The following is a 27,241-nucleotide window of genomic DNA, read 5'->3' on the forward strand; positions in this document are numbered from 1 at the left end:
CCTACACTGGATGGCATCCAAGGAGAGGTTGGCCATACATGCTAGTTGGTTCTCCCTTTCTTGCAGCGTCCCCTCAGCCATGCATTTTCCCTCTCAAGTTGGTCTCTCATTACTGCTTCTCTCTCCCTTAAGCCACTTAGATCTTTGCCCATTTCTTTGAGCTTCTCTTCCACGTGCCCAATGTCTTCCACCCCTTTTGACTTGGCGATTTTCATCCATCGGTGGGTTCTAGCCCTCTCCTTCTCAAGTTCAAAAAACAATGGGATGGAAAATTTTTGATCTATCACCTTGCCTCCTTCAATAAACCGGTAGTAGGAGTCTAGGTTAGGTTGGGGGCTTGGTTCCTTTGTTTCAGGGTCTTCTTCTTTTGTTTCTTGTTGCTCCCCTACCTTGCCTTCCAATTTTTGTGCTTCCTATAGTTTTTGCAGAGTATCCTGTAGGACTGTTTTTGCTTCCTGTAGGTTTTGATGTGGATCCTGTAGGATGGCCTTACCCTTTAAGGAAGTTGATCTGGTACTAGGCCTCCTTACATAGGTGATTGGTGACTTAGGGGAAGGCATTTTGTCTCTTGGTGTAGGGGAATCTTCAATCTCAATTGGAATTTTTGTTGATACTTGTGGCTTCCCTTGTTTGATTCTTGTGCTCTTTCTTGTTCTGAAATATAGTGGGGCTTGCCTCCTTCTTTTCCCTTTTTTCTTGACTGGGGTGCTGAGAGCAGTGAGGATAGCTACTACCTCCCTCTCAGCAGCCTTTGTGGACACACTACGTGACTCCCTTTTGTGTTCTTGCCTTTCTGTTTCAATGCCTTCTTCCTCTCTGTTTTTCTTATCTCCTTCCTCTTGTTGTTCTTCCTCATCTCCATCAGTTTCTTCCTTAGTTTCCTCCTTTGTTCCATCATCATCCTCCTTCTCTTCTCCCTCTTCTTCTTTTGCTTCATCATGTTCCTCTGTATCAGTTTCTTCTTCATCCATCTCATCCCTATCTAGCTATGTATCTTATTCTTCCTGTTTTGCCTCCTCCTCACTGACAGAAGGACTAACATCATAAGTGAGGGTTTTGATGTCATCCTCTACTGGAAAATATTTGAAGACTGACCATGTTATAGGTATTATGAGGTTTTGTAGGGCACCCTCAATGAGGATCGTGATAAACCCATGGTGAGCCAATTGTTGGGAATTCCCTTCCTTTATTTTTTAGCTGGAGTCTATGAGTGTTTGCATCAAGAAATAGGGTATGTTGAGTCTTTAGTGAACTGGTGTTTCTACCCCAAATCTTAATTCTTCAAGGATCCTAAAATGGTAGCCATAAACAACACTATATCTACCCTCACATGAGATATATTTGATGAGTTGGTAGCCTACCTCACTCCATGGGTATGGAAGATTGTCCCTCCTTACTCCATTTTTGTCCTATGTGGGTTCTTCACCTTCTAAACAGAATTTCCTTTTTTCCACCTGACTGTCTCCTTTGTCTTCTTTCTCCATGAAATTCCTAAGGGAAGTGTGGTGACCCTACTGATGAGCTCTGGGGTGAGATCTATAGTGAGGCCTCTAACTAAATTCTATTGTGTGGAGTGAGGGAATGAGAAAATTCTTGAGCCACCTCATCATCATACCCTGTTAATTTTTCGAAAAACCCCATCCAGTTGTGTCTTGTAAAGATTTCAAGCACTTGGGGGTGTTGTTGTATCCTCACAGTGTTTGTGGGTTCTCTCCTATTAAACCCTCTTGTCATTTTTCTTGTGAGGCTTGAGGAGAAAATGAGAGGGTTGACACAAAAATTTTAAATTCAGGAGGAAAACAGAGTTTACTATGTATGTAATTCACCTCCCACAGTTGCTAAATTCACTATATTTTAGAGCATTTCTAGTTCATTTTCTTGTAAATGGGGATGGATTTTTATAGCCTACCTCTTTAGAATGGTGGCAGTGGACAATTCCCGTGATATCCCCTCTTGAACTCTTCTCTGCCTATCCTGTAGACTGCCTCTGTGTATCTTGTAGACTAATCCTGTAGGAATTCCTATGCATGCTCTTGTAGAAATTTTATTGCAGAACGATGGATCCTTGCTTCTGATGGGTGGCCAGAGTTATGAAAGTGACTTGAGTGAGGGAGATTCGAGGAGGTGAAATGCATGAATGCATGAAAATGATGTTTTATTTCCCTTTATGGTGTTTTGGGGTGAGGTGGTGTGTTGGTAGCAGAGGCACATTTCCATTTTTGGACCATTGGTCCCCACTACCACCTCATCAGTTCCCATTCCTTGTAATCAGCTCCCACCTTGTAGATCTGTAGTTAACCACTTCTTGTCCTACTCCTCTGTCTTTGAGTTGACTATAGCCATGTGTGAGAGGACACCCGGTTTTGCATGTGATGACTGAACGATGGTGGCCAAGTTAACTGGTCACCTGTTCCCGTATAAACCAACTATCTCATAAACCTTACAAATTTTGATTAAATGATGCATATGAGTGAGTGAGCGGGATACTTAACTACGGTTTTGATGCCATGCTGTAGTTGTTTAAGATCAGAGGTGTTGCGTTGTTTATTTCTGCATGGTAATTCTTCGTCCTCCTCTTGTTGTCTGTTGATGGTTTCATGGGTTTTGTAGGTATCTATGACTGAAGATCTGATGTTGCTGCTGCTGTGGAGCTCCTAGATCATCCTAGTGAATACCTGTAGCTGATGATTGACATTTTGTGGAGTAGGCTACTACGGGATTTCCTACAGGATGTCCTGTAGCTGCTTCTCCCTCAAAATTCCTTAATCATGTCGTTAGCTGTGGCTGTGAGGATGGTGCAATGAATGGATAGAAGGAGTAGGAGTGTGTGTGGAGCAAGGGACATTCAGGTAATGCTCTTACTCTCCTCTATTTTTCCTTTTTTTTCTTTTTTCATAACTGGTAGAAACTGATCTCTTTTTGTTTTGAATGGTGAGTGCATGGATGATGATAATGGACAAGGTGAGGTGTTAGATCATGTCTAGTGTTATACCTTAAGAAACCAATTCCTGGCTATGGAGAAATTGTTCTTAAGACATTAATGATTATTGTTTTTTGTCACTTATTTGTCACTTTATTGTTTGTTGTATTCTTAAATGAAGGACCTGGAAAACTTGGTCTTTAACCCTTAAAACATATGTGACCGAAAAATCTCATAATGCCATTTGTTGCTAGATATAAATGATGAATGAATAAAGCTTGAAGGAGAAGTTTAAGATAATATGTTGCTTAACACAGAACCTATTATCTATCACTTAGAAGAATTATGAAAATGAGAACTGACTCATAGACAATATGCTACTTGAAACAGAAACTATTATCTACGACCCTTGGAGAAGTTAAAGATAATATGCTTCCTTACATAGAAACTATTATCTATAACTTAGAAAGGAAGATGAAAACTTCAAGTATAGGAGTGATCTTTTAAGGGATTTTAACTTTATCTACATAAGCAAATAAAGACCTGCAGTTTCATTACTATACTTGAAAGAAGAAAACATAAGATGACACATGACAAAGAAGTTACAAAATTATACCCAACAATTCATGGAAACTTCTGATTCTTTCATTACTCAACAGCTATATCAGGAATACAGTGGCTTAGTCTCCAGGTTCTCCAAAATTCGAATCCATTCTCTATAAGTTTTCCTCCTTTTATACATTTGTGAAACAGTTGTTGATATTTGAAACTGTCAAAATACTAAATTGTTTCTCTAACTATCTGAAGTAAAAACTATTATAGAATTTTACAGAGGGTAAAAGACACCTCAAAGAACATACAATAAAAATAAATAACTAAACTAGAAGGTGAGGATAACTGCTGGATTTTTGGCTATGTTAATCGGCTCTTGAGTTCCTATTTGGATGATTTATAATTCTTAATCCACTTTAATCGTAATTAACTGCGTTAGACTTTAATTTGTGTGAAAACTGGGCTTATGTATATATCGAGCATTTTGATTGGCCAAAATACAAAGAAAACATCACCAATTTCCTTCCTCTTCGGATTCGGCTCTAATACTGATTTTTCCCTTTACACAGAAAAGCATGCAAAAGCAGAACTGAAAAGAATTAACTCTATTTAATAAACCCATTGGATCTGCCCGTTCATCGTTACATTAACTTCCCTTCGCAAATCGTAATTGGCCCTTTTCAGTGGAGTATTAACGCAATCCTTTACAACTTGCAATATCATGGACGTGTCAGAGTATTAAACATAATATATAAACTATCAGGTCCAGAATATCCATCGCTCATCGCAATCAGCAAAGGAACCAACATATATGCATAAAAGGCTTTGCGGACACGCCAGATTTATTAAACACATTATATATATATATATATATATATATATATATATATATATATATATATATATATATATATATATATATATATATATATATATATATATATATAGATAATATATCGGGTCTGGCCCTTATCGCAGATCGCAATCGGCAGGATCACATACATATATAATAGGTGCTCTGTGTTATTTCGGACCCACCAGCATTATAAATGCAATATATATCTTTTCGGGTCCGTCATCGCAAATCGCGATCGGCGGAACCCATATGCATGTTTATGAGAGACCTTACTATACAGCGGACCCGCTAGAACTTTACAACATAATATATATATATATATATATATATATATATATATATATATGTTTTGGGTCCACCTGTTCATCACTTTATTAACTACTCATCACAATCGGAAATCGGTGATTCCCATGGTAATAACATAACTGCCCACTGCATTTTGCGATTGCGATTTGATCGCATTGCTAACACACACAGAGATTATATATATATATATATATCTATATATATATATATATATATATATATATATATATATATATATATATATATATATATATATATATATATATATATATAACGGGACCCGCTCCATATAACTATTTATATTGTGATTTGATTTGATCGCATAGCAACCCGGGGCCAATTCTTTTACACTTGTTCTTTTTTATTTCGATATATAATAAATGAAATACTTCATTTCTTTTAGACTTTGCGGGGGTAAAGAAAATAAGGGAGCTTCATTGAGGTTGAACCCCTGCAATGATTTAACTGATAAATAAAGCTAAAAACACAATATAAGCTACAACATATAGGATGAATTTTAGGGACCTGGAAAACCTACCATGTGCCCTTGGATTGCTTCCCGTAGGTTTTCTAGGCCACTGTAATTCCTACAAAATCATCCTGTAGGTTTTCAGGGGATCTTGTAGGAATGCAAGGGATCCTGTAGAAAACATAGTCTCCGCATAAATTGAAGCAATGGAGTGGAAAAACAATAGAAATGATGGAGGGATGCATGGTAAGGTGTGGAGGAGATGGATATGTGTGAGGCAGGGTTCCCTTTGGATCCTCTTTTTTCTCCTTGACTGTCTTTCTCACCCACTTGCAAATAGCAATTATATATTTTTCTCTCTTTACACCTAGGCTGCCTCATAGAGGTTTTCACCTTGGATGTTTTCCTTGGCCGCCTCAAGGAAGGTTTTCACCCAGGGATCTTCTTATTCTTATTTTTTCTTATTTTTTTCTTTTTTCATCATTGGGCCACCTCACGAGGTTTTCAACCCAAAGATGGGACTCAGGTGCCTCATGGAGGTTTTCACTTGATTCATTATTCTTTTTTTCTTTTTCAATGACTTGATGAGGGAGGAGTTGAAACTTTCTCTACCATCATCACTGTTTTATTGATATTGTCAATGAAATATTGCTTTGATAAAGGCCTCTTGTACATTTTCAATTAGTGTCCATTGACAAGCAATGGAATGGCTTCTTCATCTAAAGTTCTGATTTGCATTGAACCATTATCATGGCATCTCTCCACCACATAAGGTCCGAAGCATCTTGTCTTTAGGTTGCCCTTGGAGTCTTTATACCTAGAATCATATAACAATGCCCAATCGCCCTCTTGAAATTGCTTCTCCTTAATATGTTTATCATGCCAGATCTTCCTCTGAAGCTAAACTATCTCTGTATGTAGGAGGGCCTGCATTTTGAATTCATCCAAGCCATTCAATTGGAACAATCTTTCTTTCTGTGCATGACTGAGATCCAAATCTAGTTGGGCTTCCATCCTCAATGTGTTATATTCAAACTCAATGGACAACAAAGCCTTTTTCCCATAGACCAACTCATAGGGTGTAAATCCAGTGGTGGTCTTCCATGTGGTATTATAGGCCCAGATGGCCTCAACTAGTCTCTCTGCCCAATCCTTCCTGCTGCTGCTCACTACCTTGGTTAAGATTCCCTCCAGTGCCCTGTTGGTCACCTCCACTTGCCCATTAGCTTGTGGATGATCGGGAGTGGAGGTCCTATGCTTGATTTTGTGATGGATGAGTAGTTACTCAATCATGTTGGAGGTAAATTGATTGCCTTGGTCTGTGACTAGCTCTCTAAGGTACCCAAAGTTGTAGAATACATGCTCCCTTAGAAACTCAACTACCTTCTCTTATGTTGCTACCTTAATTGCCTTGGTTTCAGCCCACTTAGTCAAATAGTCATTGCACACAATAATGTATTGTTTTTGCTTTAAAGGAGGGTTGATAGGCCCAACGAAGTCCATACCCCACTTGTCAAATGACTTGAAAGTTACTTGAGGCTGTAGGGGCATTTCATCTCTTGGAGTAGGCTTTCCCATCCTCTAGCATTGATCACACTAACTAGTGTACTTTTTCACATCCTAAGGAAGAGTGGGCCAATAATAGCTTGCTTGTAACACTTTGAATGTTGTCATCTTTGCTACGAAGTGACCTCCACAAGGCCCATCATGATAGGTCAGAAGGATGTCAAAAATTTCCTCTTCCCTTACACACCTTCTTAAGATTTAATTTGGGTTGAGTTTGAAAAGATTGCCCCCAATCCAGGTGAATGGGGAACTTTTCCTAACTAGCTTCCTCTGTTCTTTGGAGGGCAAGTTTGGTGGGAACTATGCTGATACAAATAGTTTGCTATATCAGCAAACCATGGAGAGAGAAATGAAATAGCAAATAAGTGCTCATCTGGTAACTGGTCATCCACCATTCCTTCTTCACCTGCAGGTAGATTCACCCTAGATAAAAAGTCTGCAACAACATTTTCTTTACCAGGCTTATCAACAATGGTTAGATCAAACTACTGTAATAAAAGCAACCACCTTATAATTCGAGCATTCACATCTAGTTTGTTCATTAAATATTTGATTGTAGCATGGTCAGTATGCACAAATGTTTGATAGCATGTAATGTAATTCCTAAATTTGTTTAATGAATGCACAACAGTCAGGAGTTCCTTTTTTATCACTGTATAATTTAGCTCAGCCTTTAACAAGTTCTTACTAATAAAATAGATGGCATAGGGTAGTTTCTCCTCTACCTGACCTAAGGCTACTCCTATGGATTTGTGTGAGGCATTAGCGTGAATATGAAAAGGGAGGGCCCAGTTTGGGCCTCGGAGAATTGGTGAAGTGGTTAAGTTACCCTTTAGAATGTCTAAGGCCACTTGACAGCTTTTTGACCATATAAACTCAGAATATTTGGCCAAAAACCCAAATAAAGGAGAGGTCAACTTACTGAAGTCCTTTATGAACCTTCGGTATTATCCAGCTAACCCCAAGAAACTCCTGACATCTCTCTGCTTTTGCAGAGGTGGGACCCTTTGGATGATTTCTATTTTGTTTGAGTCCACCTGTAGTCTTTACTGAGATATTGAATGACCTAGCACGATCCCTTCAATAATTAAGAATTCAAATTTTTCCAGACTGAGATACAGGTTCATTTCAATGCATTTGTGCAATACTTTGCCTAGGTTAGTCAGGGCTTCTTGAAAATCACAGCCATAAGGTGTAAAATCGTTCATACAAATTTTCACTGCATCATGTACTAATTTGGGGAAAGTACTCAAGACTGATCTCTGGAAAGTGGCAGGAGCATTTCATAGGCCAACAGGAAGGACCCTATAGGAAAAATTACCCCAAGGACAACTAAATGTGGTCTTATCCTAGTCTTCTGGGCAGATTTGGATTTGGTTGTACTGATTGAATCCATATAGGAAAGAAAAAAAAAATCCCTGCCAGGTCGTCTAGCACTTTGTCGATGAAGCATAGGTGAAAATGATCCTTCTTTGTGGCTTTGTTCAACTCCATGTAATCAGCATAAATACTCCACTTACCATTTTTCTTGTGAAGTAACACTAAAGGAGAGACCCACTCATTGTCGGAGATAAGGTAAATGAATCCTGCATCTAGCAGTTTTTGCAGTTCTTCTTTGACTATATCTTTAAGAGCTAGATTCATCCTCATTTGTGGTTGCCAGACCAGCTTGCAACCTTCTTTGATGTATATGTGGTGAGTACACACTGAGGGGTGTACTCCCTTCATTTCCTTGTAACTCCAAGCAAAGGCTTCTAGGTTTTCTCTCAACATGTTGCATAGATTTTTCTCTTTGAGAGCAGAAAGAGATGGATTAATTTTCAAGGTTTTCTCTGGGCAGAATTCTATGGTTTTGACATGGAGTGGGTTGAAATCATCCAAGCATAAGTCAATTGGATGACTGTTCTGGGTTTCCCTTACTTCTTCTTCTAATGGTAACGAACCGGGAGTTGGACTTTGGAGCAAGTGTTCGATTAAGTCATCCTCATCTTGTTGTCCTCCTCCTATGGTTGCTTCCAAAGCATAAAGTTGGGCAAAATAAACCTCATCTTCTTCCTCCTCCTCCAAGCATAAAATTAAATCATTCTCTATAGAAGGTTGAGTAGGAGGGTATAGGACTAACTGTTTGGATATATGCCTATTCTTGATGGTCATATTCCTAGCTCTACAGCTAATGTAAGCATCGACTGTGGCAACCCATTACCTCCCAAGGATGAGAGGATAAATAGTAAGTTTAGCCTTAGTTTGAAGAACTATAAAATTTTCAGGGTACTCCCAGGAGTCAATGGAGACCATCACATCCTCCACAATTCCCTCAAGGGTGACTGTGGAGTGGTTTGCAAGTTGCAAAACTATTATGGTCTTTCTCGATGACCCTTGGAGGTTGAGCTTGAGCATGGTATCCTTGGTCATCACATTAATGGAATCCCCAAGATTGATTACAGTGTGTGTGACAATGGTGCCATTAATGTGCACATCTACTACAAGGCTTCCAGGGTCCAAATATTTCGGACATATTACCTACCCCAACATTAATTCGGACAACTGCCCAATGAAATTAATGATAGGGGCATCCCTTTTTATTCTTCCTAGATGCTTGAACCATTTCTCCTTAATCAACTTATTTTAAATGGGAACATATTTTATTGCCTTGAGAAGGGGCATATTTACACATAGATTTTTCAATTCTCCTAGAAGTTTAGTTTCTTCTGGGGTAGGCTGGAGTGGTTGGGCTAATATCTCAGGAAAGGGTGGATTTACTTTAATGTTGCTTTCCTTTCTTTCTTCCTCAACCTCCCTATGTGGAGGGGGAGGTTGGTTGTCCGAGATAATTGTCCCAGATCTTAGGTTGATCTCCTGGATTTCTATAGCATAAGCTGGATATGATGTCTCTCCACTGTATACTTGTTGAGCTTGCCTATTGTTCAGGTTTGGATTTGGATGGGTAAGCATCTAGGGTTGCTTGGTTGGAGAAGAGTGTAGGAGTTGTGGTTGGGTAGGTGTTGGAGGCAATAGGGTTCGAGCATTATTGTATTGGGGCCTCCACCCCTCGAGTGGTGTATTCCACTGAGGTTGTGGTGGAGCATAAGTTTGAAATGACTGGCTGGCTGGCTGGGAATGATACTGAGATGCATAGGACCAAGGAGGGGGGGTAGACCATGAAGGATGAGAAGGGGGTCCCCATGAAGGTATAACTGTGGTTTGGTTGGGATTGTAATATGCATGGGATGACACTTACATATCCTGCTGGTATGGTCTAGGCCCAGGAAGTCTCCTTTGGTTGATGTAGCAAAGCTACTCAATGACCCCTTCAGCTCCTTGATATACTAATTTGAGTCCGGGTAAATAAGGGAACTTATTTTTGGAGTGGTTTTCTTCACAGACTGAGAAAATCTCAATACAATTCAATGGACATTCATTCCTAGGATTCCTCCTGGTGCATCTAGGGCAAAAGATGGCCAAGGCTCTCTCTACTTCCTCTTGCTTCCTTTTGATGTTAATGGTGTCTAATTGCAAGGCAAGGGTTTGCATCATCTCACTTTTGAAATATTCCAACATATTTCCAATTTCACCCTTGATGGATGAGTTGGAAGATGATGTAGTGGCCATAGGTTGACTACCCCTACCCTTTTTCCTGGCTGCCCTAGAAGTGTTTCTAAAGACAGTCTTGATATCCTCATAGTGTAATTGGTAGATATCTCCTCCTGCAAACAAATGTAAGGTATCCAAAAGATCTTCCATTACTCCTCTAAGCAGGACCAACTTTAGTGACTCAAGGTGAAGTGTGCACCTGGCCCTTTTGTAACTGAGCTAGAATCTTTCTTCGTAGTCTTCTAAGGACTCATCCTAGCCCATGGTCATCCTGAAAATTTCTTCTTTAGTATCCTTTGACCTACAATAGTCCCGATATTTATTGTTAAAATCTTGTTACATCTGATCCCAAGTTGTGATGTTATCTCTAGGTAAACCCATGAACCAGCACAATGCAGCATCCTTGAGGGTAGATGGAAACAGTTTTAATTTTTGCTCATCATCTGTATAGTCATAGGTTCGACATATAACAACAAACTCAAATAGGAAAGTGTCAGGGTCCTCTGTGATCAGGCCATGGAAATGGGGTAGGGCAGAGGGGCTTATATTCTTCATCTTAATGTCCCTATTGGTTTCCTTGATGGGGAAGGCACCCTCAACTCTCTCTCTATTCCCTTTGTCATTCGGTTTTCAACCATTGGTTTAGTAGGAATGGGTTCTTCTTCTTCTTCTTCCCCTGTAGGTTCTTTAAATATGTCAAGTTGCTCACCTAAAGGTTCCTCCAGTTCACAGCCACCGAAGAAGAGAGAAGGTTGACTGTTGGATGTAGTGGGGGCATTTGGCAAGAATTTCCCTAAATTGTCCCTATTCCTATGAGGCATGAAAGGAAATGTTTTTGGGTTGGTTTTTGTAAGACTTTTTTTTAAGATGGAAAGTAATTTGTAGGAATGAAATTGTTGATTGAATGAAAAATCACTGACAAAATGAAGAAGCTACTTTCTGAATTGAAATTCTACTTGTAGAATGGAAAGGAAAGCAGATAATGAAAGATGAAAGAAAGGAAGCTACTAGATTACTTTTGCAGAAATAAACTAATGGCAGAAAATTGAACACAAGAAGTAGAAGAAAATAAAGAAGTAATCACATTGTACTTAGACACCTCCCCAGCAATGGTGCCAAAAAGTGATGAGCACCAGTATTGCAGCAAGAATGTTGCAACTCCTGGGCTACCAGCTTTACTTATCAACTCGTGGTTCGTACAAACTTGGAGGTGACAGTGCTATATGCACAAGTAAAAGTGAAGGTCCTGCCTATTGTCATTGTTCATCTTGCGAGAGACCCTAGCGGTTCCAAGCCAGACTTGTATAGAGTTAGAAGAAGCTTGATTCTTTGATGGAAGAAGATCAAATCTATTCTAAGAGAGCTACTCTACTACAATAATGATGAAAACAACATGTAATGCTAAATCACACCATACCCTAATTAACCATTTAAACAATTATGCTAAGAAAAATTGCTAAATAAACACTATCCTAATGCTGCTATCCAAGTTATAGAAGTAAAGAGCATCAAACCATACTAATGTTTGAGCAAGAAAACTAAACTAAATCTACTTTCACTTTTTTGGGGTTTTTGGTAAAATCAAGCATGCAATTTAATTGTTCTTGTGGATGTGATAAGTGGATGGAAGGTTGTTGAGGATGGGTAAAAGGCTTATGGAGTTATTGGATGGGGTCGAAGGGTCCTAGGAGGCTTTTGTGACTTCCTAGAGGTTCCCCATCAATTTTTCCTTAAAACAAGCCATTTCAGGAAAACCTACAGGATGTACTAGAAACCTACAGGATGATCCTGTAGGAATTACAGGAAACCTACAGGATACAGCCGAGAGCTAATTGGAGGTGTTGGGAAGCTAGGAAAAGAGGTGTGATGAATGGGATAGGGTGTTAGAAGGTCTAGGAACACTTAGGAGTCAATATCCAAGAGAAGAGATGGCTATATTCACTCAATGTGCTTAGGGGAATTTCAATGAAAAAGGACAAAAAACTAGTGAGGGTGATGGTGGAACAAGAGATGGTTAAGGTTGATGAGGTGGAAGATGGATGATACTGAAGTCTAGACCTCCTCCTGAAGTACCTGCAGTGCTTAAAACATGTGTTGCTTTCAAGAACTAGGCAACAAGATACATCTTCATAAACTAGAAAAGCATGAATCATTTGCCCATATTATGCATGAAGAAAGTGCTAAAGGAAATGAAAACATAAGTGAGATCTTATTGCAAGAATAGAGTAATGGAAAAGGATGACAATGAGATGAACCAAATGCTGAATCAAGACAACAAACTCAAAAGATCATGCAAGAACTAGAAATCTGTGTTTTTGGGGCTGCTGAAGGGTCTCTTCCTCAAGTCATGGTCCCAGAGGGAGGAAGTGAGGCCGAGGCACCAGCTGACAGCCTTGTGATGATCCTTTTTCTCCTTGCTAACCTGCTAAATGAAAGAAGGCACAAATGGAAACAAACTAACATACAACCAATCTAATCTACATTGATGTAATGGAAATGCAGCTATTTAAGCAAATGAACAATCAAACTATGAATCTATGCTAACATACATGTACAATTAAGAGGAGCCTTGGCTATTAGGGTTGGGCCCTAACCCAGGAGCTTCATCCCTCTAAGCTAACTCAGTGCTGGCTCAAAACAAAACTCATCCTTATTATCAAAACAATGGATTACATTAAAAACTATCACAAGTCTTGCAACTTGAAAATAGAGTAGAGTTTTACAATCCAAAATCTGAATCCTACTGAGGTCCTAGGCCTCTCTACTTATACATCTAAATTCTCCAATGAATTACTTAAAATTAGGGAGGATTGGCTCCCAAACTCAAGATAAATTGGTGCTTTGTATTTCACTTACTTGGCTGCCTTCTAGTCCTCATGATTTCGTTGTTTGCACTCCGAGCTGATGGAGGAATATTCGAATGGAGGGGTAGTAAAAGAAGAGGATTTGCCTCCTATAATTCCTCTCCCTTGTCCCATTCGAGTTTTGACCAAGGTCTTTGCCAAAATTCCTTTCTTTTATCCTTTAATCCTGCATTAAATTCACATTAGACCACAAAGCAGAATATCCAACTCTAACTCATTTCATAAACAAAATATAATCAAAAGTATGCAATAAGTTGTGAGAATAGTTGGTTCGACTAGGCTAGGAGGTGAATTAAGGCCCATATAATTATCCAATGATGAGGCTCATCAATTTCCATGCCCATAATATAGTTTGCAGCACCACAATCCTTCATGTCAAATTTAGAAGACAATTGGGTCTTCAAATCCTAGATAATTTCTTTGTCATTTCCGATAAACAACATATCATCCACACATAAGACAAAATAAATGTGACATTGTCACCAATTAATTTATAATACACACAGTAATCAACTTTTCTCCTTGTGAAGCCAAGTCCTCGTATATATGTATCAATTTTTTGATACCTCATCCTTGGTGACTGGTTTAAACCATATAGAAACTTTTTTTTAATCTATTTACCAATTCTTTCTTACTCTTCACCACAAATCCTTGTGGTTGCTTCATGTAGATCTCTTCTTCCACATCCCTATGAAGAAATGGTGTCTTCACATCCATCTGTTCCACCTCAAAATCAGAAGCAACAATAATAGATGAAAGTTATCTAATAAAAGTAACTTGGCAACAAGAGAAAAAATATCACCAAAATCAATTCCTGACACCTAGGAATAACCTTTTACTACGAATTGAGCTTTGTATTTCTCCACCCATCTTTCTACGTTCATCTTCTTCTTAGACACCCATTTTTTCCAATGGTTTTTCTTCTAGCTGACAACTCCACCAGATCCCAGCCTCATTTTTTTTCCAAGGATTATATTTATTCAAGAATGCCCTTTTTCCAAAGTTTGACATCCTCTGAATCCAATGCCTCCCTGAAAATTTAGGGATCATCATCAGTGATAGATAAAGAAAATTTGAACAAAAAAAAGATGGACTATACCTCTCTGGCTGCCTTCTCTCTCAAACTTATCTCCTTAAAACTGGAGTGTGTGGATCTTCCTCTTATAATTCTTGTTCTACTGTAGAGTCTAATTCTTCATCCTTCAGTTCAAACTCTATTTTCTCTGGTTCCTTTTCCTTTGGTAGGACTTCATGTTTAATAGCATCTTTTGCCTCTCTAAACATCACATCATAGTTGTACACAAACTTCCTTGTTTCTGGGTTCCAAAGCTTATAACCATCCTTATACCCAATAAAGATGCACCTTCCAGATTTATATCCAACTTGGTTCTTTACTCCTTTGGAATATGTACATATGCACCACAACCAAATACCTTGTGATGTGTGAGAGAGGGTTTCTTACCAGATACATCATTTGAAGTCTTATCCACCAATGTTTATGAAGATGATATATTAAATGGATAACATGTAATATCCATTGCCTTTGCCCATAATTCTTGTCCTAACCCGACACAACTGAGCATGCTTCTTTCCTTTTCCATTGAAAATCCTATTCATTCTTTTTGAAATTCCATTTTGTTGAGGTGTGTATAAAGTATTTTTTTGTCATGCTATACCACACTTCTTACAAAACTCTTCGAATTCCTTCTTTCATAACTCTCCACCATTATCTGTCCTTAACACCTTAATCTTCCTTTTGTTTGATTTTCCACTAGAGCCTTAAATTATTTAAACTTTTCAAAGACTTAAAATTTCTTTCTGAGGAAATATATCCATGTATTCATTTAGAATTCATCTATAAATGAGACAGTGTAGAGACTTACCCAATGATAGAACCAACACAAGTACAAACACATCACTATGTAAAATCTCTAATATCCCTTTTTCCCTGTTAGTACCAGAGGGGAAACTCACCTGATTCTACTTCCCATATACACAATGTTCACAGAAATTGAAATATAGAGATAAATTATACATACCTTCAACCATACCATTACCATGCACTATTCGAAAGCCATTCTTTCCAATATGTCCAATTATTTGATGCCACAACACAGTCTTTTCTCCAAAGACCATTATATTTTCTACCATAGTTTCAGAAATCTAATAAATGTTGCACCCATAATCTTGTACATAGTTCCAATCCAAACTCCCCACATCAATACCAGTGCTCCCAGAACCATCTTGCAGGTATCTTTCATGAACATTGTTTTTACACCTGCATCATCCATCTTGCATTCAAAAATTAGATTAATGGCTAATGTAGAAATTTGTAGCATACTAGAAAGTGTTCTAATCCTTCACCCTTGCAACTTTTAACTTGAATTTTTTGTGTCCTATGATTCTGGTCTTCCTATCATCCCCTAAGAATACATCACCACCATCATATTTCTCATACTCACAGAACCACTCCATATTGGGATTCATATGAAAGGATACACCTAATTCAATCAACAATGCCTCATTATCTATATGTGTAATTTAAGAAGAAATAAAGTACACATACCCACCTTCATCTAAGGTGGTTTTTGCCTCTATAGAGGGAGCATCATCATATCCCTTTCCTTTCTCAAGATTTTTAAATTTACAATCCTTTTTGTAGTGCCCTTCTTTTCCACATTTCCAGCATACCTTTACAGGTTTTCCTATAGATTTAGATCTCCCTCTATATTTATATCTCCCACTTGAGGACTTATTTCTATTTATATTTTGGGATTGCACTCTTATAAACAAGGAATCTCCATTTTGGCTCTCCATATTTTTCTATCTCATCTCCTCTGACAACAAGGATGAAACTATTTCATCAAACTTCAAGGTAGTTGTATTTCTACCTATAACAACAACCAAACTATCCCATGAGTCTGGTAGTGAACATAATAGACTGATGCCCTTATCTTCATCTAAAATTTTAATATCAAGAGACAAAAACTAACTTACCACATTATTGAAGGTGTTTAGATCCTCTATCATCGTGTCTCGATCCTTCATCCTCAGGTTATACATTTTTTTCCACAGGAACAATTTGTTCACCATATAATTATACTGATACAAATTCCCTAACTTGTACCACAAATTCTTTATTGTATATTCCCCTGATACATTCAACAATACTAAATATGTGTTGAAAAGATGTAGCAAGAAAGGTTCAATTTGACTTTAGCCTTAGTCAAATTGAATAAATCAAATTTCCACAATAGCAGGACAACTTGTTGGTAGTTATCTAGTGTTACATGGCTCTTGTCACTCAATTAGCTCAGTAAATTCGAGTTAGAGGGCTTTGAGTTCAGTTATGCATGTGTGATTGCTAAATTTTAGTAATTCAGTTCAGTTTTTTTAGTTGTATTCAGTTAACAAAACTCTAACTATTGATAGAGTCAGTTGAAGGATAGTAGTGCAGTGGGACAACAATATAACTCAAATATTTGTTGATTAACTGATCAATTATCTCAAAAAAAACTAATGCATGCAAGGAATTCAAATTCCTTAGCTGAAGTGGAGATGACAAGGAAGTGTAACATCGATTGTAAACTAGTTTGAGCGTACAGATGTTGCATGAGGTCAGGTGATCCATCCCTGGGAATTGCGCAATAAATTTGGAGGAAATTCCTAACATTTAGGGACTAATTTCCTCAGGAATTGGGAAAGAAAATAGGAGGCTATATGAGAAAATAATTGGATAAGTTTTGGCTAGTGTTTCTCATTTAGCAGAGAGAAAATTTATTCTTTTGCAAGTTGTGTTCAAAGTTGAAGCAAGCACTTGTAATAGTTTCTCTATTTAGACAATTAATGCAAAGAGGCTTGAAGGGTTTTTCCTAGTTGGGATCCCTTAGAAATCACTTTGTATTTGTAGTTTTCTTATTTCATGTCTATGCATGTTGTTCTAAATTGTGGTTTCCATTCTGTAAATTAGTAGAGTAGAATTGTGTCTCTTGTTTTTAAGTGTGAAATATTGAGCAACTGCAATTTCTATCAAATTTAAACATGGTATAAAGGCCCTAAAATCACATTAGAACCAATATTTCTAACTTTTCTCTCAAGAATTTCGAAGTAGAAACTCGAGTGCAACAATTTTTTTTTCAGGATCGGGAGAATGTATTTCAATTATCTGAGCTTGAGTATGCCCTGGAGGATAGCTCAAATTTCATAGCCTGGAAGGATCACATGGAAGAAGTGCTTGATGGTAATAGTGTGTTATAATATGTTAAAAATGATATTGAAAAACCTCCACAGTCAGATGCACAACAGTTAACCTAGTTGAAGAAGGATGTTGCAAAGGAAAGAAGAATTATTCTAGAAGGTGTGAGAGATCATGTGGTCTAAAATATCCATGGAAAAGAGACACTATTTTCTATGTGGAATACACTGATTGAATAATAGTGGCCATAGAAAAATTTCCCTGAAAGACAAACTTTGAAACATTAGGATGCAAAAAAATGACACTATTCCACAATATCTCTCTAGGTTTACACAAGTTTGAGATGAACTTGGAGGGGTTGGAGTGAATGTTGCAGAATATGACCTAGTGAGCCTAGCTCTTTTAATACTTCCAAAATCCTAGAACAACTCACAAGACTCTGTGAATGGAAGGGAAAAATTACTAAATTGGGAAAGGTTGTGGTCTGATTTAGTTCAATAACAGTTCAGAAGAAATAACAGAGAAGGAAACTAGGAAGAAGGTGAAGTCACTCAAGAACAACAATTGAGGTGAATTTATTTTGCATGAATTCAAGGATTTTTGTGTGAAATAAGTTATTCAAAGAGAGGTAGCAACACCCCATAACCCATAGCAAAATGGGGTAGCTAAGAGAAATAATAGGAGCATAGTGGGAGAAACAAGGGTCATGTTGCATGATCAGGAGTTAGCATCGCATCTATGGGCAGAAGCATGAAGCACCACAGTCTACTTGCAGAACTAGAATCCTCATAGAATAATTGGTATGATCACACCACAGGAAGATTTCTCTAGGAGAAAGCCTGATGTGTCTCATTTTAGAATTTTTGGAGCTTCAGTTTATTTTCATGTCTCCAAAGATTCAAAGAAGAAACTTGAGCCTAAAACAGAGTTGGGAGATTTTGTAGGATACACCGAAATCCACACAATTACCAGGTGTATTTTCCTTGACTAGGGATGATAGTTTCAAGGAGAGATCTGAAGTTCTATGAGGAGAAGGCTATGATATGCTCTCCGGAATGAGAGATGAGTATCCCACAAGAGAAGGAGCCTCTAGCTCCAAAGGAGGAGCCTTAGGATGAGCTTCAAGAGGTTTTAGAGCAACCACATGTAGAGGAGAAAACATGAGGTAGAGTGGAGGCACCCAACCAGAAACGTCCAGAGAGGGGAGAAAGAGAACCAGAGAAGCTGATAGATTGTTTGTTATGAAACCAGCTCACAAAAATATAGATCAACGCCTTAGAAATTAGGCTCTTCGAGGGGGAAACCTCCTTTACATTACACAAATGAACAATTCTTATATGATTCAAATGAAAAAACCTCCTTTCTATATATAGGAGTCTAAGGGGTCACAATATAAGCAAAGCCGACCTAACAATAATAATATAAAGGCACAAAAATAACAATAGTGGGATTCTATGGGGCACAATAATAACAATATGGGGACAATAGGGGCACAACAATAACAATAAGGGATACAATAACAATATTAATGGGGGAACCACTAGTATTATAGGGACTTAACATGCCCCTCTCCTTCAAAAAAGTGTTGTCCTCAACGCTTGAGTAGTTCTGGATGCTTCTATATAAAATTCTCATCCTCCCATGTGGAATCTTCAACTGGTAAGTTCTTCCACTTGATGAGATACTCTGAAATTGATCGATTTCGTAACTGTCGAGTTCTTATTTCTTTGACTGCTTCAGGTTCCAATATGATTTTTCCTTCCTCATCAAGTTCTAGAAATATTATTTGAACTGGAAACTTGTCACCTATAACCTTCTTTAAGCATGAAACATGGAAAACTGGGTACACTCAGGAAGCTGTAGGAAGCTTCAATTTGTATTCCATAGTACCTATCTTTTGCAACACCATGGACCATAATACTTTGGTGATAATTTATTATCCTTCTTAGCTTGCTTGAGGGACATTTTTTTATATGGTTGTAGCCGTAGGAATACCCAATCACCTACATCAGAACTCCTTTCGATGCGATGTTGATCTGCCTACTGTTTCATTCTATTTTGCACCAAGGTGAGGTTATCCATTAAGAGTTGGAGAACTTCTTGTTGATGCTTGATGTGATCTTCCACTGCTTGAAACTTAAAATTTTCTCTTAAATATGATGTGATGGATGGTGGATGATATCCATAAAGTGCCATAAATGGGGTCATTTTTGTTGTAGTATGGAAGGAAGTGTTATACCACCATTCAGCCAAAGGCAACCATTTGACCCATTATGTCTGTTTATCAGATACAAAGCAACGAAGATATCCTTCCAAACATTTGTTTACTATCTCAATTTGCCCATCATATTGAGGATGATAAGATGAGCTATGAGCTAACCCAGTACCAAGACAAGAAAATAATTCTATCCAAAAATTTCCAGTGAAAATGGGATCTCTATCACTTGCAATAATCTTTGGGTTTCCATGTAGCTTTTGAATTGTTTCCATAAATGCAGTAGAAATTGTATTCACTTTAAATGGATAACATAATGCACAAAAGTGTGCATACTTGGTAAGTATGTCAACTACCACCACGATAACACTCTTTCATTCAGACTTGGGTAAAATTGTGATAAAATCCATTGAAACCTCCTCCCAACGTTGGCTTGGATTGGATAAAGGTTTTAATAGTCCTGGGGTCTTAATTGTTTCAACTTTATTTTGTTGGAAAACAAAACATTCTACCACAAACTTTTGAATATCTGATTTAAGGCCATCCCAAAAAAAATCCTTCTTAACACTGTGGTAGGTTTTTAGAAATCCTAAGTGCCCTCCTAAGGGAGAGGTGTGCAATTCCCTAAGAATGTTTTTTTTGATTTGGGAATTTTACATAGGTATAACCAATCCTTATACCATAAAAAATCATTTTTCTAGCTAAATGTATCAGATGTACTGGGATCTTGTTGTATCTTTTGAATGAGTGCCCACACTTCCTCTTCATTCTTCCATTCATCCCTTGCTTCGTTTATCCAATATGGTTGGATAATAGAAATGGTGCAAAGAAATGCTTCCACATCCTCATCCTTTCTTGAGAGTGCATCTACCACAACATTTTACTTCCCTTTTTTGTATATGATTTCAAAATCATAACCCAACATCTTTGTGACCCATTTTTGCTGCTCTTTTGAAGATAATCTTTGTTCTAAAAATTATTTAAGACTATCATGATCTGTTTTTACCTTGAAGTGTCTTCCCATTAGGTGGGGTCGCCATTTCTTAAGCGCATGTAGTATTGCCAACATTTCCTTCTCATAAATAGCTTTGTGCAAATACTTTCCTTTGATTGGACGACTTTTGAAAGAAATGGGTCTTTCTTCTTGCATTAAAATAGCACCAATTCCTGAGGCATCAAATTCCACAATAAAGGTTTTTCTGAAGTCCAATGTAGCTAAGACTGGTGCTTTGAACATTGCCTCTTTAAGATGTTCAAATGCCTTCGCTGCTTTTGGAGTCCATGAAAATGCATCTTTATTCAATAATGTTGTTAGAGGTGCTGCTATTCTCCCATAATTCTTAACAAACTTGCAATAATACCCTATCAACCGAGAAATCCACGTAGATGCTTTATGGATGTGGGGATTTTCCATTCCTGTATGGTTTTAATTTTTCTAGGGTCTAACTTAACACCTTCATGAGATACAATATGACCCAGATATTTCACCTCTTATACTCTAAAGAAACATTTGGAGGTTTTTTATATAATTGTTTCTCCTCCAATAGTTTGAGCACCATGTCAACATGTTGGACATGATCCTTCCAAGACTTGTTGTAGATTAGTATATCATAAAAAATACTAACACAAATTTCTAAGGAAGGGTTTCAAAATGGAATTCATCAAACCTTGAAATGTAGAAGGTGCATTAGTAAGGCTAAAAGGCATGACCAAAAATTCATAATGACCCTCATGAGTTCTAAATGTTGTTTTTGGAATGCCTTCAGTCTTCATTTTGATTTGATGATATCCTGAATGAAGATCCAACTTGGTGAAGTAAATTGATCCATGCAATTCATCCAATAATTCATCAATGACAGGAATGGGAAATTTATCTTTAATAGTGAGCTTGTTGAGCTCCATATAATCTGGACACATGCGCCATAATCTGTCCTTCTTGTGAACTAATACTACTGGAGCAGAGAAAGAATTTTGACTAGGTTGAATTATACCAGCCTCTAGCATTTCTGCAACGATATGTTCAATTTCACTCTTTTGGACATAGGGATATCTGTAAGGCCTGGTGTTTGGAGGAACATTTCTTGGAATCAAATTAATAGCATGATCCTAATCACGAATAGGTGGGGGGCCTTTGGGAGTCTCAAATACCTTGGAATGATTGTCCAAGACTTTTTGGAGATCTGGAGAAATGGATGATTTCGATGTGGGAACCTCTAGTGAACATAATTGTGCAATTATGCCTCGTTGTTCTTTCTTTAGAAGCTTTGTCATTCCGTTAGAGCTTATTATCTTTCCTGATTTCCCTATGATAACACTTAATTCAACTTCCTTTCCTTCTGAGATAATTTCACGAAACGTTCTTGAAAATTAAAAGCTATTGTACCCAAGGATTGTAGCCATTGGACTCCTAGTACAACATCAGCACCACCCATTGGAATGGAAAGCATTGGGCTATTCAATAGGTATTCTCCCATGGATAGCTTGATATTATGACATTTTCCTAAGCAATTTATGGTTCCTCCACTTGCAACCATGACTTGACACTCTGGTGCTGGATACAGGAAGAAATTCAATTCCTTGGCTATCTTACAATGAATAAAATTATGGGTACTTCCTGAATAAATCAACACTATTACGTTTTTCTTCTTGATATGCCCTTCTATCTTGATAGTTTGAGGAGTTTTAATTCCATCCAATGCATTACAAGATATGGTCAGATTCATTTCTTCTTTTTCTAAGGTTTGTTCCTTGTGTATATCCCCTTCTTTTGACATTTCTTATTCCTTTTCTTCCTCCTCTTCACAATCTATGTAAAATAATTTATTCTCAGCACACTTATGACCTTTAGTGTATTTTCTATCACAACTGTAACAAAGCCATTTTGCTCTTTTTTCTTCCAATTATTGTGGTGTCAACCTTGTAGGTTGCAGATGGATAGGGGCAGCAACACTTCCATCTTTATGATTGTGAGTGGTAGGCTTCCTTGTTGCCATAATTTTGCTTTCCATTTTTCTTGCCAACTTTAATACCTTCTCCAATGAATCTGGTTCCCAAAGGTGAACCTCATGTTGGATGTTATCTTTTAAAGTCCCTATGAACACATCAGTTCTATGCTCCTCTGGAATATCTTTTACCCTTATATTCAATTTTTGGAAGTCCTCAATGTGCTCCATCATTGAACCCTTTTGTTTGAGATTTATCAATTGGCTAAAAAAAGTGTTTCTTTTTGTATCCTCATAATGTGCTATCATTTCATCCGTAAAAATAGCCCAAGTGACAATTTATTTACGAGATAAAAGCCATCGATACCATACAAACTGATTTGGTTCCAAATATAAAGTTGTAATGCGTTCCTTTTGTGTGTTTTGCACATTATGGAGATTGAAAAATTTCTCCATCTGTAGTATCCATGTTCCGAGATCCTTGCCATCAAAATTCATCATATTGATCTTTGGAACATGGTGGTTCTTTGATCCAACATTAGAGTCTATGAAATCATGATTAACATTTATTTTGTTCTCATCATGAGTTTCCTTTACTACCCTTTCACCATTAGTAAGCATTTCTTGTAGAAACTTTGTCAAATATGTCTTCAAATCTTCCACGCCTTTCTTTAAATCATCCACCTTAGCTTCCACGCCATCCATCTTAGCTTCCATGTCATTCATCTTAGCTTCTACGCCTTTCTTTAAACCATCCATCTTAGCTTCCATGCCATACATCTTAGCTTCTACGTCTTTATTTAAACCATCCATCTTAGTTTCTGTTATTTTTTGTGCGAGTGAAATTTGTTGCACTTGGTCTCATAATTTTGATATATCATATTGCATTTCTTCCTCTTCTTCATGAGTCATGCTAGAGCTTTCAGGTTGCTTACTAGGTGTTTCCATTTTCTTTCTTCGAGGCATTAATTACCAATAATAATGCTTCACTATGCCCTTTGAATTCCTTCAAACTAATTTTTCAAACCTAGCTTATGCAAAAATTTAATAAAAGTACACACCTTTCTTCACTTTGTAGGAGTTCAATATTGAATCTGATGTATCTCTGTAATTTTATATCTCCAAGGTATGAAATTCCTTCCTGCGGTAACCCTCTGAGTAATATTTCTAACCCTGCAAGTCTGATCAAGATTGGATTCTCCAATGAAGAGTTATGCCAAATCTCCCACGATGACCTGAGTATAGACTAGTTTAGTAGAGAAAACTTGTATGATGTGCTGTGGGTTATTGTTTCAACCTTAGGTTTTGAAAATGATACCCAAAAAACTACAGTCCATCCTCTTTCTTTAACTTCTTACGAAAATTCAATATAATGCTCAGAGTGAAATTTATGGCGATTTTCCCAATATCGCCTGTTTGGAATATAATTTGAGGGTCTGCAAAAACCATAACTTCCTCAGATTATATATCCGAAAATATAGCGAGATAAGATCTGAAATTTAGGCCCGGGGTTCAAAACGATTCCATCTCGAATGGTTTTTTTTTAGCTTATGAAACTTAGTGAATAAATTATAGCAAAAATGCCATGATGGCCTATTTGGAGCAGTGAAACCTTAGAATCCAAAGCTCTGATACCAAATGTTATGAAACCAACTCAGAAAAACATAGAAAAGATAGATCAATGCCTTAGAAATCAACCTCTTCGAGGGGGAAACCTCCTTTACATTACACAAATGAAAAAATCTTAGATGATTCAAATGGCAAAACGTCCTTTCTATATATAGGAGTCTAAGGGGTCACAATATAAGCAAAGTTGACCTAACAATAATAATATAAAGGCACAAAAATAACAATAGTGGGATTTTATGGGGCACAATAATAACAATATGGGGACAATAGGGGCACAACAATAACAATAAGGGATACAACGACAATAGTAATGGGGGAATCACTAGTATTATAGGGACCTAACATTGTTGTAGGATGATACTACAACATAACAGAAAAATATCGCCTAAAATTATGCCATATTTGAGTGTTTTTCAATGCGTGAATTAGACACCTTTGCCAACGAAAAAATGGGTGTGACAATGTATGTTTGTATTAGCTCTAGATTTTCCACCGTAAATTTATCTAGAAATAACATTGGAACTAGTGTCAAAATAATAGTTCCATAAATAACGCCCAAAATAGAAACTGGAATAGTGCCCCACAAGTTTCTTGGAGTTTCATCATACGTTGTGGCAAAAATAACATTGTAAATAGTACCATAAATAACATCATAAATAGCACTTGGAAGAGTACCATTTTATCATCGGAAATAGTGCCAAGACTTGCTTCTAATTTGGCTCCTAGTTTGGCTTCCAATTTTACGTACAATTTGGCTTCATGTTTTGCTTCCAATTTTTCTTCCAATGCGGCCTCCAATTTTTCTTCACATTTTGCGTCTAGTGTGGCTTCCAATTTTCCTTCTAGTTTGGCTTCCAATTTTTCTTCTAGTTTGGCTTCCAATTTTTCTTCCAGTGTGGCTTCCAATTTTCTTCTAGTGTGGCTTCCAATTTTGGTTCTAGTGCATCTTCTAATTTTTCTTCTAGTGTGGCTTCCAATTTTCTATCCAATTTTTCTTGTAGTGTTTCTTCCAATTTTGTTTTCAGTTTTTCTTCTAGTGTGGCTTTCAATTTTTCTTCCAATTTGGCTTCTGGTGTGGCTTCCAATTTTGGGTCCAACTTTGCTTCTAGTGTGGCTTCCAATTTTTCTTCTATTGTTGCTTCTTTTCTCACTTCCAATCGTAGGAAATAACACCAACTTTAGTGCCAGTTTTACCGCCATATTGCGCCAAGTTTAGCACTAGGTGTAGTGCTAAGATATGCATCTAGTTTGGTTTCTAATTTGGCTTCTAGTGTGGCTTACAATTTTTCTTTCATTGTTGCTTCTTTGTTTGCTTCCAAAAAATGATTATTGTCTTGCATATAGTTAAATTAATAACTTTTATTTCAATTTAATTAGCTAAATATATCATCTTTCTTAAATAAGTTATATGATTATACATCATATGAATGCATTTGAAATATTTTATAGGATAACATTTATAAATAATTCTTATGGAAACAGACATGCATACAAATTAATAACATCATTGTACTTATTAAATCTCTATCAAAATAGAATATACAACATCTAGTATATATATAATAACAAGATAATTATTGTAACATGATCATCATCTATAATTAAAACAAGTGAATCAAATAGCTATAATTTAAGTGAATTTGAAAACATCCATGATGAGTAGTAAATCAAAACCATCGTACGTAATAAATATGCATCCAAATCATCAACCACTTTCAACATATAAAAATTGATGAGTCAATACTGATAAGATCATCATCATATATGTATTTGGAGATTCTCTCATTACAATTCAAAAAATGTATCAAATTGAATCATTGCAAGGATCCAAATACAAGATCAACTCTACAAGGAATCCAATTGATCATGGATAAATTTGAAAGTTTGGAGTAGCCAAACCATTCCAACAAGACGAAGCAGACAAGGTTGCTACAAAGGAACTTGGCGAGAACAATGTGGAGGGATTTAGGTAGTTAATTTCATAGTGTAGATTATGTTATGTAGGTATGTAAGTATTAATGGGGTGTTTTGGAGAAATTACAAGAAGAATGATGTATTAAATATGGAAAAAACATTATTGCATACCCAAAGATACTAGTCAAAGAAATTTTGGAGGATTCTATAAATGTTGATGCTTTTCAATGTAATGGAACTGGTCAGATTCTAGTCCGGTTAATATAAATATACATGTTCCTTTAAAAAAAAATAACATGTGAAAATGATGCATATCGAACAGTTGACATAAGTCAAAATGATACATCGTGTACAAATGATATAAATAAAAATGACAAATCATGTAAGATAAAATGATATAACTTAATATGATACATCATCTCCAAATGATATGATTTGAAATGATACATGTAAAAAAGATACAACTCAACAATATGGTATAAGAGGTCATGAAAATGATATATATTATAGTAACCATGAAAATCAGCAGCATAATAATATATCAAAAATGATCAATGATGTGGTTTATATGATCATGAATGTCACTAGATTCTACTAACAACTGCCTCATGATCATCATCCCCATTGTGATCTGATGGGCCTCTAAATTAGACATAAATTAAGACCCATGTCTCTAAATTAAACATAAATTAAGGCCCATCTAACCATCCTTCAGCATATTAAACCTCTCTTTTTGCATTAGATAATGAATTTTTAACTTTAATATGTTCATTAGAGAGGTTTATGAATAATTGCATATTTGTGCCAAATATTATTTATTTTTGTGGAATATTATGAGAATATTGGGTAGATTATGAATATTTGGAGGAGGAGATAATTTAGGGAATTGCTCCCTACTACAATAGGATCAATATTAAATAATAATTCAACAAGATATTATGGAATTATGGCATAGATTTTGGAACTCCAATGATTGAGTAAATCTAGGAATGTGTTCCCTGCCATTTAATGCAGATTCTTAGTATTGGGAACCAAATCCACTAATCAAGGGATTTTGTTCGGGAAAGCTTCCTACTTTCATGAGGAGTGATTCTTAATCATTTTGTATAAGTACCAAGTCGAATTTTCCTATAGGGGTAGATTTTTATTAGTCTTATTGTGGAGAGAACTCGTATTTTTGCAGCTCCACTATCATTTATTGCAGGGATGTAATTGCATTGAT

Source organism: Pinus tabuliformis, chromosome 6, assembly GCF_031772625.1.
Source record: "Pinus tabuliformis cultivar Carrire ecotype Pingquan chromosome 6, CPIR1, whole genome shotgun sequence".
Lineage (NCBI taxonomy): Eukaryota > Viridiplantae > Streptophyta > Pinopsida > Pinales > Pinaceae > Pinus > Pinus tabuliformis.